A 16,168-nucleotide genomic window follows, 5' to 3' on the forward strand; every position below is an offset into this window, starting at 1 on the left:
GCATATTTGGGGACCCCACCCCCTTGGGTTCAAGTTAAAGAACTTAAAGAAGCAAGTAAAATTAATCAAATCATTTAAGACACAAAATTACAGAATGATTAACAAAAAGAACTGTGTATTCTGGAAAATAATGGAATAATATAAAGTAATACATTCACTTACAATAATAAAAGAAATAAAATAATTTAAAAAAATAATAAACAAATAAAAATTGTCACACTAAAGCCATGAATGGAGCCTTGAATAAAACATGAAAAATGAAACCCAGCAGTGAGAATGGACTTTTGATGCTCTCCTTGTAAAGAGAATTAGGCCAGGAAGGAAATACTACACTTTTTGGCTATAAGGGAGCACACATTTTCAGAGGCCAATGTGGCAGACCATACTGCACCTCTGACACATCAGGCTGATGGATAGCTGGTTCCGATATGTTTCCTTTAACAGAGTTAAGTCTCCTACAGGGAACCATTAAAAGGCATTCTAGCCTGGTGCCTTGGAGGCAAAAGCAGGTCCACATTGACCTCGGAAGTGATACTGGAGCTTAGCCAGAAGTGACTAGAATAGGGTTTTAAGCAGGCTTTCTACCTTAATAGGAAGAACACTTAGGGGAATCAGTCAACAGGGGAGAAATAGTGAGACCAGGGTCTGAAGAAAGATGGAGGGAGACAGAAGGTTAAAGGAGAACTTTCACAGTATTTTATAGAGGGAAAGTGCGTGAGCCACCCCACCAAGTAGGCAGGAATTTAAATGTGGTGGACACTAGGGAGCTGGTAATCACCCTCTACTTTTCCCAGCAGTATTGATGGACCAAGAGAAATACTGAAGACATGACATCTTCCTACAGAAGAAACAAAACTGGTCTGGAGAGCAAGTAAGCATGAAGAAAATGAGGGGGTAACAATCAAATAAGGCCCACTGCTGACAGTCACTGTTTCTTCATTTAATTCTAGAAGGACCCGAGTAATCACGCTCCTCAGCCTCACTATGTCAGGATACAAGAATGACAGTTCTAGGTGGCATCAAAGCCCACATTCAGGAGGCTCCACCCAGTCTGTGGAACATTATAGATATCTGAGAGCTCATGGCAGCTTCTCAGTCCTGCCTACTCCTGTTTAAAGGACACAGAGAAGACAAGTGTTTGTGCAACCCAGGGGATCTTATAGTGCTCTCCTTCATATTACTGACTATCAATTTAAAGAATAACAGCTACATGCACATTTTTGGTAAAAAAAAAAAAAGTCAGGTCCTTTTAACGCAGAAGATGAACTGTCATGGCTGCCTCTTCCCTACCATTCCATTTGTGATTTTCATGAACTGTTAAAATCCTGAAGGTCACTTCTCTGCTATTTGGTTTTATTAGATTCTCATCTCAAATGCACACACAAAGGTGAAGCGATCAGTATGAAAATCAGTCCTCTTCCAGAAGGGAACCTTTGGAAAAATCACTTGGGAAACTGAGAGCCTTTTCCTGGGGAGAAAGAGGCCTTATCTGGCCACAACCTTTGCTGGGGCAAGGTTACAGAAAATAAGATGAGATTCTAGGAAGGTGTTAGAACGCAGTGTCCTAAATCTGCCCCGAAATAAATTGCAGACAAGACCTGTAAGGGTTCAAAGTAGTCAGAAGGTCACATCCATAACCTACTTATCTAACCCTTTCACCAACTAGGTCCCAAAAAGAGGAGCCAGAGCAAAATTGAGCAGTGTACGTGCCCACCACACCCATCCTTGTCTCTCATAATTGACCGCACATGCATTATGGATGATAATCATCATAAATTCTGTTTCTTCCATTTGGGAAAATGACATGATAATGATTATAACAAATTGAAAGCCTCTTACAGGAAAAAAGAAGGCGCACGGCTCGGCAAACAGATAAACATGCCATCTGCAGACACAACAATGCTGCCGACAGCTCAGAGGCAAATCTCCAGTTCTTTATTCATAAGGCATCGTAAAAGTGAGCTGCCAAGGTAGAGCGTCTGAGGGAAAAGGGTTGTATCGCTCAAGCAGTCATGGCTAACGAAGCTTACATTATGCAGTCCTCACACAGCCCCTCTGCTCTTCTACTTTGTATTTTGCCCACTGTTTCCACTGGCACCGGCTGTTTCTGATGAAGCTAGACCAGGGGAGGGGTAGACTACTTTATACTTACCCCATTCCAGGATTAAAAACAGTTAAAAGAGGCACAGAAAAAGGAGCTGCAGCAAAATTAAGCACAATGGAGGACAAGGAGGGTCGGCAGGTCACATCTGGAGGTTGTGCTTAAATTAAGACAGCCTAGCCTTCCCCCAAAGACAAACTATTTCTAAAGAAGGATAACAAGCTGCCTAATAAAATAACCCTAATTTCTTCTCCCAGTATGTGACAAGCTATAAAACAAAATGGTAGTCAAAGCCCGCAGGTTATGAATAGGAATGACACATTATTGAGCACTTCACTGACTCATTAAACACACCGGTTATTAGTAAATAGGAATCCCCCTCCTCCCCCAATTCATTAATAAGATTCAGAAAAATGAGACTGCTTCCACGGTGATTGAAAATATTACAAAAGAAAGTTCAATCTGACGCTGATTAAATGTCTTCTAAGTCTCTAAACATTAAGAAGAAAGTGAAATGAAGGCTGGCCCATAATGAAGAAAATGTTTAGTGAATGGAAACAAATCAACAGATAGATAAAACAAAGTAGAAAAAAACAGTTGTTACTAAACAATAGAAACCTCCTTGAGAGTGATTTTAGGAAATGGGAACGAAAGCTCAGTAGTATGGTGGTACTGTGGTTAGGTCTGCTGCTTCACATCTCTAGGAGAGTGTCTACAGATCCCAGCCCTGCTCCCTGTTTTTGTGCATTGTCAACATTTTCTGTGTGTACGTATGATTTTGTTCTGATTTCTCCTCTCACACCCTGTATATGTCACTGTTAAGCTGACCCTAAATGTGTAGGGTAATAGCAAATAGGGGTGTGTGCTCGACTGTCCCCTAAATGAAATGGCACCTGTAATCACCCCAAAAAAACTAGTGAAGTCCACCAATAATAGTTGGGCACCAACTGGGTGACCCCATTTAATAACAAAACAAAAATAAAACAAGTGTATGACAAAACAACTGAAAGTTGTTGGTTTAACAGCTCAGAAGTTACCCACCATCTGGATTCTTTTCTGAGGTCCTCTATAAGGATCAGGTCTGAATGAGATGCCTCCTTCCAGGGATGTTCCTTTGTATAGAGGCCTTACTGGAGGTACCAGTGGTGGAGCCAGATGCCCTCAAAGGGAATCTTCTCAGAGCTGGAGGTGGAAAAGATTAAACAGTCAACAACAGCACGCTCTCATATTTCAGAGTGATATTGCTTACCTAAATTGAGTTAGGAAGGTAATCCTCCTGGCGTTACATGTGTTGCAGCTCACCGTACTCCTTAGCTTAGCCCCAAGAGATCATGAACCCTGAACAGAGGATTGCTTTTGCCACGGAGTGGCCTCCACCTGTGTTGGAATACAAACTTGTGTAGTTGAAGGCTAGGGAACCAAAGGGTAACCCAGGGGTTAGAGTTCTTATTGGAACAGAGCCAGTGAAGCGGAGTGTGGTTATTCACCAGGGTGACCTCCCACCCCAAAAGGTAGAACCTGAGCTGGGTACCTGCCCATTTCATGGTGAGGGCCTCTTGCTCAATCTCCATGCACTGCGGGTTCCAGCAGAGGTACTTAAAAAGGTGTTTGGCTCCATTTGGTTCCACGACTTGGCTTAACATGAATCCAAGACATTGATCTGGAAGAGAAAAGGTAAAGTAACATTAGGTGAGGTCAGTACACAAGCTAACATTAGGGCCATCTTTAGTTCACAAATTGCTGTGTTCGGCTTTGGATTCCATGTCAACCTATTAGATATGCTTTCATGAGAGATCAGTCAAAAAAGCAGCCCTCTCTAAAAATCAGGCACAATAGCATTTGGTAAGACATGGGAAGGCTTGTACTTGCCTTTGGTTTTGAGGCTGGAGACAATCGCAAATGGCTGCCACTTTGAATTAGTGTGGCTTGACTCGTCCTCCTCCCATTACGTACCCAGGATACTTAGCCTTAGCCAACCCAAGATTCTGCATTGAAGATAGTGTGGAGGTTGGCGAGAAGGTCATGTACATATTTTTTCCCAGGTGCTGAAGCATATGATCATATCATCGATGAAGGTAGCACTATAGGCAATGTGGGGCCTAAGTAATCTATCCACCTGACATTGAAAGGTTGCCAGGGACTCGTACAGTCCAAAGGGTTAGAAGCGGCACTGCTAGTGTCTACTGGGAGAGTCAGTCGGGGGATCTACCAATAACTCTTTGTCATGTTGAGGGTGGACATTAAACAGGCACTTCCCAAGTGCTTCAAGAGACCCAGTGGAGCCAATGAATGTTGTTGCAAAAGTGCCAACTCCTATTGGGCTTGGGACTAAAGCAATAGGGCTATGGCTTTCTTCAATGACTCCCATGTTCAGCATGCATTTCATTTCTAGCTCCATCTCCACCTTTTTTGCCTCCAGGAGATGATATGACTGCTCATAAACAATGATCCTTGGCTGATTGAGAATGTTATGGATGATCAGAGTCATTAACTGCTCCCAACTTATGCTTCCATTGGGAGCTAAGGCTCTCTCCAAAATTGAGGTCATTGCTGAAGAGTGCACCTCTTGTGTTTGGCGAGGGGTCGCAGCCTTCTCATTCATGTCATGGTTTAAAGAGTATGATATGGTAGATGCACTGTTATGGATAGATGCCTCCTCCTAACCCCCCATTATGAGAATGAGAAGAATGAGACGGAAAAGCTGGCCACAGTTTCTCCCCTCTGCTCATACTTCCCTCCTCAGCATCTGCTTGAGCATCAGCTTAAAGCACCCATCCAGTCCATCTGCTTTTGGGAAATGCCTACTTGTTGTTTCTGTCAAAAGAAGCCATACCACTTATTAGAGATGAGGGTCAACTTACTTTTTCCACAGACAGAAATGGTGTATCTGTTCATTTTTCATTGAATAAATTCTTTTGAAAGTCAAATTCATAGCTTTTATTTTCAGTTATATCACCTTGATCTATCTATACTGTTAGAGTGGAGATGAAACCCTGACATGCCCACATATGTTTAAAAAGAAAAAAACATTTCATGAGATGTAATTGTGTTTTCACATGACTGTAAATAGAAATCTCAGGGAGTGACTAAATGTGTTCAGGCATTAGGACAGCTCCATACTGTAGTTATTTAGGCACTGCAAAATGGAGCCCCACCTCCAAGGGATAAAACAAAATATTTAAATACTAAGGTTAACCCACATCTACGACAAATAAGTTCTTAAAAGTGAGGATTCCTGTCAACAGATTATGAAATTGAAACCGCACCCCATCACCATTCACAGTTTTAAAGGTACATAAAACTGTGGTGCTTGCCAAACTAAGTAAAATGAAGAGTAATACAGACCTCATTAATCTAGGCATGAATTCTCAATATTCTATCCTCCTGCGCAAGTTCCCAGGAAGTCTACTGTAGCAGTGATGGCAGCATCTAGCCTCAGTAGGCATGTCAGATAGTTGAAAGGCCCACTCAAGAATACAACCACAATCACTTAATTCACTCACTCATTTTGTATAAAATTACAAGTAGATGTTAATTAGCTTTCCAGGATGTCAATGGTCTGTGAGAGGAAACTGGAGTACCCAGAAGAAAGAATGATTACAAGTAATAGGAAATAGCTATGAACTCCTTAAAGAATTAGAAGCATTGGGAAAAGAAAACCACATACACTGCAATGGTTAAATTGTGACCAACACGTAAGTAAGTTAAAAATATTAGGGACTGGTGAGGATAAGGATTGCATTTGACATCTGTTTAATTATTTTATAATCTTTTTTCATCTATCCATCCATCCTCCAACCCGCTATGTCCGAACTACAGGGTCACAGGGGTCTGCTGGAGCCAATCCCAGCCAACACAGGGTGCTAGCCCACCGCAGTAGTCTTTTTTGGATGTTATAATTTTTTAATATATTTAATCAGTGCTTGAAGTGGGCCAATACAATACCAGTTAGTACCAGCAGCTCTTTGTAAAATTTCATGGGGAACATTCTCCATTTAGCTTTCATTATAATACATTCATGCAATGATGTAAGTTTCACCGTACCGGCACCTTTTCTTGGAGCACCAGTGAAAACCAGGACCTCATCAGAAATTTTCATGGGGGATCCCAGAATCAAACCACTCTTTGATTGACTGGTGATTTATTGAAGTGATGCGAAGATGGAATTCTCACCGTACTGACATTGTTTCTTAGTGTACCAGTGAGTACCAGTACCTCTTTGTAAATCTTCACAGTGGACCCCATCAACCAAATATTAAATTGAAAGTCACTGAAACACCAGTAATTTGGTTCAATTTCAATCACTGTATTTAAGCACTAGCTTAAATCTATGTAATCAATGTAGACCTCATGTTTTTTGTTTGATACATGGGTTGTCCTTTTGGTCTGGTGTAAAAATACACACCCAATGCCTTTCCTTTGCAATGGTCTTTTCCTCTTCAGATAGAGCTGCCCATTTTAATTGCTTCTTCTAAGCATTGTTCGTGGAACTGGACACTCTTAATTAATGCATTTTGCTGGGAAAATATGGCGGTGCTCATTACCGCTTTGGCCTGGTTTGGCAGCTCTAGTCATGCCGGGACTTTGGTTTCCTGACGTGCACATCGGTCTGTTGTTCCTTTCACTCATCCATTGCCCACAACATGAAGTTATCAATCATTAGCAAACGGTGCTCTGAGCTGGTGCAAGAAAGTTGCTACCACACTGCTGTTGCTGGCATCAGACAACAGAATATCCCACTAAAGGAAATTTTCTCATTTTATGCCCTTTTATTATCATTTTTGATTTTTAAACTGTCTTCTACATGTTTTGCCTATTTTTAACTTTTTCTTCTTTACCCCAGCAGGCAGAGACATGTATAAGCAAGCAATCTTTTGTTAAAACCAAAAAGCTAACTGAAAGGGGGATCTAAAGGAGAATGGGGTGTCAGGCAAAGAAGTATACAACAGACGAGAGTGGCGGGGGCTCTTCCAATATAGCGACCCCACCTGATAGTGGGAGAAGCTCTAGAAGAAGAAAGTTACTCACTTTCTGATCAGTTAAATATGTATGTGAAGACCGCTGCATGCTTATTTATATACTGTACTGTAAAATGTAGCATATCCATTACATTAAAAATAATAGGAAATTGTGCCTCTGTTTTCAGCATATTAAAACATTATGAAGTGGATACCATATTAGACTAATTTAAACAATGTCAAATGTGTAATTTAATGCATGAGTAAATGAATGATTACCTGTGGAATGATTAGAAGTTTTAGGAAATGGAAACACTCCAACTAATGATAAGAGACATTAAACTACAACAAGATTAAAAATATTAGGAAACTGACACAATGCCCTAGATAAATAAAACAAAATAGTAAATGATCCCTGCTACAGTACAATAAGTATTATTAAAGAATAATAACCACACAGTGAACTCAGAAAGAAGAAAATTTAGAAATATTGTCTTGCCTCAGGTGAAACATTATGTTAGAAAATTTTGGTAAACTTGCTGACAGTTTAATAATATAAACAAAGTAAGATGACTCTGTACTGAATAAAATATTAGAGAATGGAGTCCAACAAATTTGTTAATTAAAATATGAGCAATTGGAGGTAAAAACACCAAACAAAAAAGAATATAATAAAACTGGACCACCTCTTACGCAAAGTAATACATCTATAAATGTGACCAATCCATGGCTGACGTTGTAGAATATACTAAACATTGAACAGAACAGACAAAAACACAAGTGAATTACCCAAAAACTCTGACCAGCCAAAACAAACACTGCTTAACTGAATGGGGGTAATTCTCAATTGGACCGTCTTTTTCAAAATTTTTAGCATTGGGTGTTAAAGCAAATTACAACATGAGAATGAAAAGTCATCACTTTAAACTCCAAAAGCACTCATCTCATTAGTGAAGTAACAGGAGAATGTCAGCCACTAGAAGGCGCTCTTGAACACCTTCAACTATTCTGGCAGTTTCACTCTATACATTTTTTCGAAAGGTTTTGCTTCCTGGAAAAAAATTAGGGATTATAATAGCATCGAGCTGAACACGAATTTAATTTCAAATTGACCGCATCACAAAAGAATTTGGAGAAACATGAAATCATACTTTTGTTTAAAGATGACACATTGCAGTATTTCATTTGAGCTAAAACGTTTTGCTGCTGATGTTCATTGCACTCCACAGTTGATGCTTCTTGTTTCAGTGTCCAACAATAGACAGCCAGCATTGACAAATTCCACTTGCCTCCAGTCGCACTGGCAGATCTTTGAACCTCTTACCGTTGATGACGTGTTGGATTTGTGGACCAACAAAAATGCTTTCCTTAATCTAGGCTTTGGTTATAAATTGAAACATTTGTTTCAAATACCAAAATTCTTCACTGTCCTTGCTCGTCACTTTCACAAAGTTTTTCATCAGTCCTTTATATGGAAAGGAAAAAAATGCTTTGGGTTGAAAAGTGGTTTACGTACCACAACTTTTCTAAGCTGGAAACAAATGCTTATGATGTGGCCAGCTCTTTATAATGTAATAAGACTGTCATGGATTTCTTTTAAGTAAAGGTTCCAAAGTCACTCTGCAAATAGTTATATATCCAGAGTATATATCCATATCTATATATATATTGTGGTCGTGAGAGGTATAACAATCAGTCCCAAAAAATGTCACAGAAACAGCACATGATGGTGCAGAGAAAGCAAAAGTAATAAAGCAAAGTGTTGCTGGTTGCGATTCGGGTCTGGTTTAGAGCTCAGTCTCTCGGGTATCTCATATATATAACCCTCGAAGTGGAAGGGACAGAGTCATTTGGGCATCTTCTCCTGGCTGTGTGTCTCCTGAGGTGGGATTGCTCACCTAAGATGACTCAACAAGGTGGCGATCCTCAGACACAAAAGTGTGACATAATATATACAGATATATATATACAGTACAGGCCAAAAGTTTGGACACACCTCCTCATTCAATGTGTTTTCTTTATTTTCATGACCATTTACATTGGTAGATTCTCACTGAAGGCATCATAACTATGAATGAACATATGTGGAGTTATGTACTTAACAAAAAAAAGGTGAAATAACTGAAAACATGTTTTCTATTCTAGTTTCTTCAAATAGCCACCCTTTGCTCTGATTACTGCTTTGCACACTCTTGGCATTCTCTCGATGAGCTTCAACAGGCAGTCAGTCACCTGAAATGGTTTTCACTTCACAGGTGTGCCTTATCAGGGTTATTTAGTGGAATTTCTTGCTTTATCAATGGGGTTGGGACCAGCAGTTGTGTTGTGCAGAAGTCAGGTTAGTTGGACGATCATTTATTTTTCAACAGGACAATGAAACCAAACACACTTCCAGGCTGTGTAAGGGCTATTTGACCAAGTAGGAGAGTGATGGAGTGCTGTAAATGGTCATGAAACACATTGAATTAGGAGGTGTGTCCAAACTTTTGGCCTGTACTGTATATATATATATATATATATATATATATATATATATATATATATATGGTTAAAATAGTTTTACTGTCAAATAATGCAAAGAGTGCGCAACACGTGTTTCACCCTAATTCTGGGCTCATCAGGCGTACACACTCACTACACCCTCTCTTAGGAATCGAACCTCGGACATCAGCCCGTGGCGGATGTTAGCCGACTTGCTGACCAACCACAAGCGTTACCTGATAGGTAACCACCCATACAATCAGATTGTGATTCAGACTACGAATGCCTGGAATATATATATATATCGCTTGGGGAGCTGCTGACGGGCTCAATGACGCAGGACAACACAAATAAAATAGGTTTTGTACAAGGCACTAATGTCTCTCTTTCTCTCGTTCAACAGAAAAAGGCAAGAATAAAACATAATGTAAGATGACTGGCAGGCGATTCCATTCACCCGTTAAACCCACCACTTCTGACCTTACCTGACAACTGCAGTTCCAGCCTCTCCATTTCTCATCATGACCGCTTGTCTTTCTTCCCAGCATTCCCTCTGAGTTCAATTTCCTGTCAGTCTCATTATATAAACGTCATTCATGCATTGCAATTTGTACGTTGTATGATTCATTATTTCAGTGAATGCTTAAGCCCAGAAAGGCTATTCTGGACCTTACAGTATACGGGGCCCAAACCTTTATGAGTGTTGTCCACTTCTTTTCACAACCAGTAATGGTGCACTGCACGATAATGTGCAGTGAATACACTTGACTTAAGCATTCATAGTTTTCATCCTCTTTCTCTGTACGTTTAGCATTTGTTTGCTCAGAGGTTGATGCATTTGCTGCTTCCTGAGCGGCTCTTCTTTTCTCCACCCTAGCGGCCCGCTTCTTCTCTTCTTTCGTCAGCATCTTTTAGCGATAAAACTGATTAAGTCGGTGTTTGTGTTTCAGTTACTTAGTATGTTTTCTTTAAGTTTTCACTTAAGCTGGCACTTAAGTCTTCAATCTGCCTGAAGAATGATTTAAGATAGGAAGAGGTAGGGGAAATGACAGTGAAAGTGGTAGGGATGAGAACAGCGACCATACGCATGCGCCACACGGCCGCACTGCTGGCCGCTGCCGAGAGTTGATTCTACAATAAAATAAAATAAAAATAAAAAGAGGAGGTCAATCATCACCCCAAAAGAGAATAGTAGACGTCACATACTATATGTATACCAAATTTCAGGTAAATAGGTGAAACAGTTTGTGAGCTACAGGTGATTTAAAATCCTGGATAGCAAACGGACAGCCACGGTAGCGTATTATATAGAAAGATAGTTGATTGTCTCTTTCATTTTCTCACTCACTCATCAACAAAATCCCTATTTCCCATTTGGTTAAAAAGCTGAAAGTTTGTAGAATAGTACATCTAGGCCAGTAAGTCTCCACTAATAAAGGACATTTTGATATGTCAATATTTAAGGGTAACCCCCAATAGAAAATCTAAATACCCCAAAATCTCAAAAATGCTTTAACAAGTCATTACAGAAAAAAGAAAAATAAGAAAGAAAATGAAAAATTGTCAGCACGTTTTTTTTGTTAATACATTTTTTACTTGTCAACATTATTCTAAGTTCCATGCTCTGTGCTGCACTGAGTGTGCTTTGTGTAAATGAATAAAGGAGCAGAAATCCTAGGAAATAATTCCCATGTAGGAAAAACATATTTATTACAATTTAAGCCCAAAACATGAAGATTAAAACCCATACAAATTAAAAATACCACTAATGATATTTAGGTAAACTAGTTAGTTAAATGAGTAATTAACAAAACAAAAAAATAAAGAAAATACAAAACAAAACAGTCCTTTATAGTCCCATCAGGTAACAGCAGCCCAATTGACCACAGTATCTGTGAGACCTGATTTGGGTGGAGGTCTATTCCCTGCAGATTCAAAACACAATTGATGGTAAGGGACCAGAGCAAAAGAAAAAAAAAACAATAAACCACAAGTCAAGATGAAGACAAGGACACAGCACTCATGCTGCCCTGACAATACTAGCAAAACTCCTTGTGATGGCAGTGGCCACTGGTCAGCTGGAGGGTGAGACCGTCCTTTGATTAACCTGAAGGCTGCTCTCAAATCCTTGCCCTTGTTTTATTAAGATATATAAAATTTAGGGATGCCATGCACTCTTGCTTTCCATTGTATTTGCTCTTCAGTTTCCCATTCCACATGTTTACTTGGCACCCTCTCAGGTATTACTTTGCCCAAAAAAAAGTCCATGAAGTGACTACAAGACACTTGGAGAAGCTACACAGTGATAGCAGAGCTGCTATTGACTTTCCTGATGGCCTTCAGAGACCTGAGGTGTGTGCGCCAACTATGCTGCTTTTTAATTAATAAAAAGAAGAGTCAACGGGTTTCATATCTATGCAAATCAGGATAGCAGTATGGCTAGGTGCAAGGGGGAATCATTTCCATTTTAGGATAAAGCAAGAGGCAGGGCTGCTTGAAGATTGCTGACTGAAATTAAAAGCAGTCAAAGTGCAGCAAAAAAAGAAAATGTCATATCCAAGCGGCAGAGACGTGACTGGCTTGTCACATCTGTCCCCCTTTAACCAAACGTCCTCTGCAGCACTCATTGTGCAAACACGCGCACACTCACACAAGCTCTCATACACACACATACATCCTCCCATTCCATTAACTGTTTCTGGTGGCCCGTAACACCAAGGCTATTACTGCCTCAGCTCTCGGGAGGAGCCCCTAGCTGATTAGCTATGATCCACATTACTCTGTGCCTGTTAACTGATGCATACACCAGGAAGTTGCCAAGGAAGTGTTGGCAACAGAGATGCCCCCCTCCCAACCTTGATGGTTGACCATGTGTACACTTATGTTCACCAGAACCACAAAAGGAGAAGCTATGGCGAAATGGAAAGAGCCCCAGAGCCCCAAAGTTGCCCAAGCTTCTGCAGCAAGCCAGCCATTGTATGGGACAGGATGTGCCCACTTTTTGTTCTCTAGCTCACACACAGCACGCCACAAATAAATATTAATGAGTTATTGTGAGTTTTGGGGGCATTTTGCTTTTGCTGTGGAAAGTCATTGTGAATTCAGGAGTGTATGCCGGGAGGAGACATACCAGCCAAGAAGCTGCCTCACATACAGTAACAATAAATAACTGCAGAAGGTGCTCCTCCATAACGTGCCAAGCTGCATTATGCAACAAGGAAGAGTGTTTGCAGACAGGCGTCTTCAGAGGGACAGCCCCCTCCCAACATAACGGATTACCTGCCATCACTTTTATTGCCCAAGTATTTAGATATTTTGAAACCACTACTACTGTTTCTGACTGTGCTGTATATTATTCTACATTAAATCACTCAACTGTATATAGTGCCTTGCAGTTGGATCTAAACTTTAGTAGCCTTGAGGAACATTGATCTGCTCTTTGTTATTCATAAGCTGGGTGGGGGCACCTTGAAAATTACTCTTTTAGATAGCCTAATACAGCAAGGTGCCACTACAGCATGTAAATGGATAGTCACACAGCCAGCAAATGCCCACACTCAGTTGTACAGTGATTCCAAAAAAGAGAAAGAAGCTGGCATTGGGTACACACTTACAAAGGCAGATGAGCTGACAGCTCAGAAACCCAAACTGCACAAGCTTCATATGACAGCATCAGAGACCGAACACTGACCTGTGTGACTGGAATTTAGTAATAATTAGAGCACAAACCTGCAGTATTCACCTGAGCAAAGTACAGATGAGCCACGGGACACTAAACTCAGCCCACACATCTAACACAATGCAGAGTATGAGGGGCCGGGAGCCACAAGCCTGCAAGTGCCTACAAGTGCCCTGTCACTGCACATCACTCACTTCTACTTTTCACCATTTATGCCACCTTTGCCATTTTGTATGAACTGATGTCTCTTTCTCAATTCTTGGGCCTCTTTCAAATCTGTTTGATTGACCCTTTTTTTTATTATTATTATGACTTGCGCCTCTGTACCCTTTAATCTTTTTTTTCATTTCCTTCACTTTGTAGAGTTCTGTATTTTCATTAATCTACTTGTATTTTTAAAACTTGAATCAAATTTGAAATTCCATTGCTTTCTTATGTTTTAAGTGTTGGGCTTTCTTTGTAAATCCTTCTATTTATTTTTTTAGTTTTTCCAACTTTTTAATCCTGCTTTATTCTCATATTTTACTTTTCTATTCAATCTTTTTTAATTGGAATTCCAGTCATTTTCTTTAATTTCATACAAGTTAAATAAAAATAAAAAGTTTATTTGTTTACTCTGCCCATTCACTTTCTGTACCTTCCTTTTTTGGCTTTCTTCTTCTCTTGGTCTTTTTCTAGTATTTTTTTTTATATTCCATTTGTTTTTATTGATTCTCTAATCTTTTCAATGGCTTTCTTTCTTTTTTCTTTCTTACTTACTTCATTTTTAGAACTTTCCTTCTTTCTTAGTTTTTTTTTTCTTTATTTTATTTAATCTTGTGCTTGCTTCAGTTCTTTAAATGTAATTATTGCTATAACCCAATTTTACTTAATTTCCTTTCTTCAGTGCCAGATCTCATTGGTGACCTTGAGGAGCATTGATCTACTCTTTACTGTTCATTTGAAAATGTATTTTCTATTCGGTCTGTATTTCCTGGTATCACAGTACCTTCTCTTTAAGTTAAAATAAGCAAAATAAAGAATAGAAATTCCACTGCCTATTTGATTCTTTAACTTTAATTTCTTTTTTGTGCTGCAATGTTTTCTCATCTTTCATCTTGAGTTAATTAAATGTGGATCCCTTCCTTTTCTTTTGTGCCTTTACTTTTTACATTTATTTTTGTTTATTCCTCATTTATTTCATTTTCTTTTTATATGTAGTTTTTTACCATTCACTTTTTGCTTTTGTATTTGCTATCCTTTATCTGTTGTTTTGCCTTTGTAAAATAAGTTATATCAGTCTACCATATTAATTTATTTATGTCAACATTCTTTGAGCATGCCCATTATTATTATTATTATTATTATTATTATTATTATTATTATTATTATTATTATTATTATTATTTCTCCTTCTCTTTTCTATGTCTCTTATCCCTTGTTGATTAATTGAATTCCGTTGACCTGCATTTCCTTTGAAACTCCTTTTCCCATTCCTTCCCACTTTCATTACTTTTCTCTTTTTTGTATTTCTTTTCAGCAGGGTCGGATTAAGACCTTTGGAGACCCTAAACACTCGAAAGATTTTAGTGCACCCATATATCATATATGTGACCTGCACTCAGTCTCAGTGGACGACTGAACGGGACAGCCGACATGACCACAAGAACGATCACCTGAGCCTCGGTGGACCATATGGCAGTTACCAGGTTCTAATTTTGTTGTATTCCCAAAATTAATACATATCATTAACCTCTATTATTATTTTATTATTATTTTTATTATTGTATATATGTAAGTTTTAGAGGATTTTTTGTGGATCCTGGTTCAGCCGCACCATTTGCGGTTTTGCACCATATGGTCTATGGTAAATCCGGCAAAGGAAAATTTCTGTGGCTCCCCTTTCCCTTGATGCCCTAAGCACGTGATTATTTTGCTTAATAGTTAATCCAGTCTTGCTTTTCGGGGTGTTTATTTCTGTGCCTACTTATTACTTTTTAATTTTTCTGTACTTGTTCATTTTTTAAGCATTTTGGTCGGGTCTTTACACCTTTTTCTTTTCCTGCCTTCACTCGTTTCTGCCAATTTTGGTTTTCTCTATTCCGTCTGATGTTCTGGTTGAATGTGCTCTTTTTTAATATCTTTGCCTTCTGTGGATCTCTCGCTGCATTTCCTCCATCTTTCTTTCTTTCTTTCTTTCTTTCTTTCTTTCTTTCTTTCCGTGACCCATTAGCTCTCCCCGATGCCCCCCCATCCCCCGCCAATCCCCGTGCTGCACCGCTAATCTCACCGCCCCAGATCTCCGCGTACTGCCACTTTATAGCCAGTGATTTGAGAAGGCTGGCCTTGCTCCGGCCCCAGACTGCCTTGGGTGGCTGCGCGTGCTTTCCAAGGCTTTTTGTGCACCGCGGGCTGCCCTGACCCAGCTAGGCTTTGCAGCCTCGCCAGCGACCCTAAACTGAAGCACAGAGAAAGAGCAGCGTAGGTACCCGAGAGCTACCACTGGCTGCGGCTGCCGCTTACTCCTCAAAGAAAAGAAAGGCAAAGCAAGATAAGAACCTGTTTATTGTGTCACCGAGGAAGGATTGATTTTCATACACACTGGATGGCAGCTCGTGGAAGCCGACATCACTCGGTATTTACGGAGAAGACACGGCAAGTCAGAAACGACGGGTCCTAACTTTAGGATGCCAGCCTGCGGCCTTTACTTTCTTAACAAGGCGGCACAAATGTTTTGGGAAACCGACACATTAGAGGCAGCCTATCACACCGGCAGCGGGGAAGCTAAGATCCGCTCAATGTACTTCTTATTAAACGGGCAAAGGAAAGAGGAGATGGTCAATAGAAGGGAGGGCACTGCCCGTCAGAGTTACTGTCATTCAGACTCTCTTAATCTGAATTATTTATAGACTAAAGCTTTTCAGCTTTCCATTAAGGCCAGGTTTGTTCGTGACCTCTTTTCTGAGACAT

Source organism: Polypterus senegalus, chromosome 10 (genome assembly GCF_016835505.1).
Source record: "Polypterus senegalus isolate Bchr_013 chromosome 10, ASM1683550v1, whole genome shotgun sequence".
Taxonomy (NCBI): domain Eukaryota; kingdom Metazoa; phylum Chordata; class Cladistia; order Polypteriformes; family Polypteridae; genus Polypterus; species Polypterus senegalus.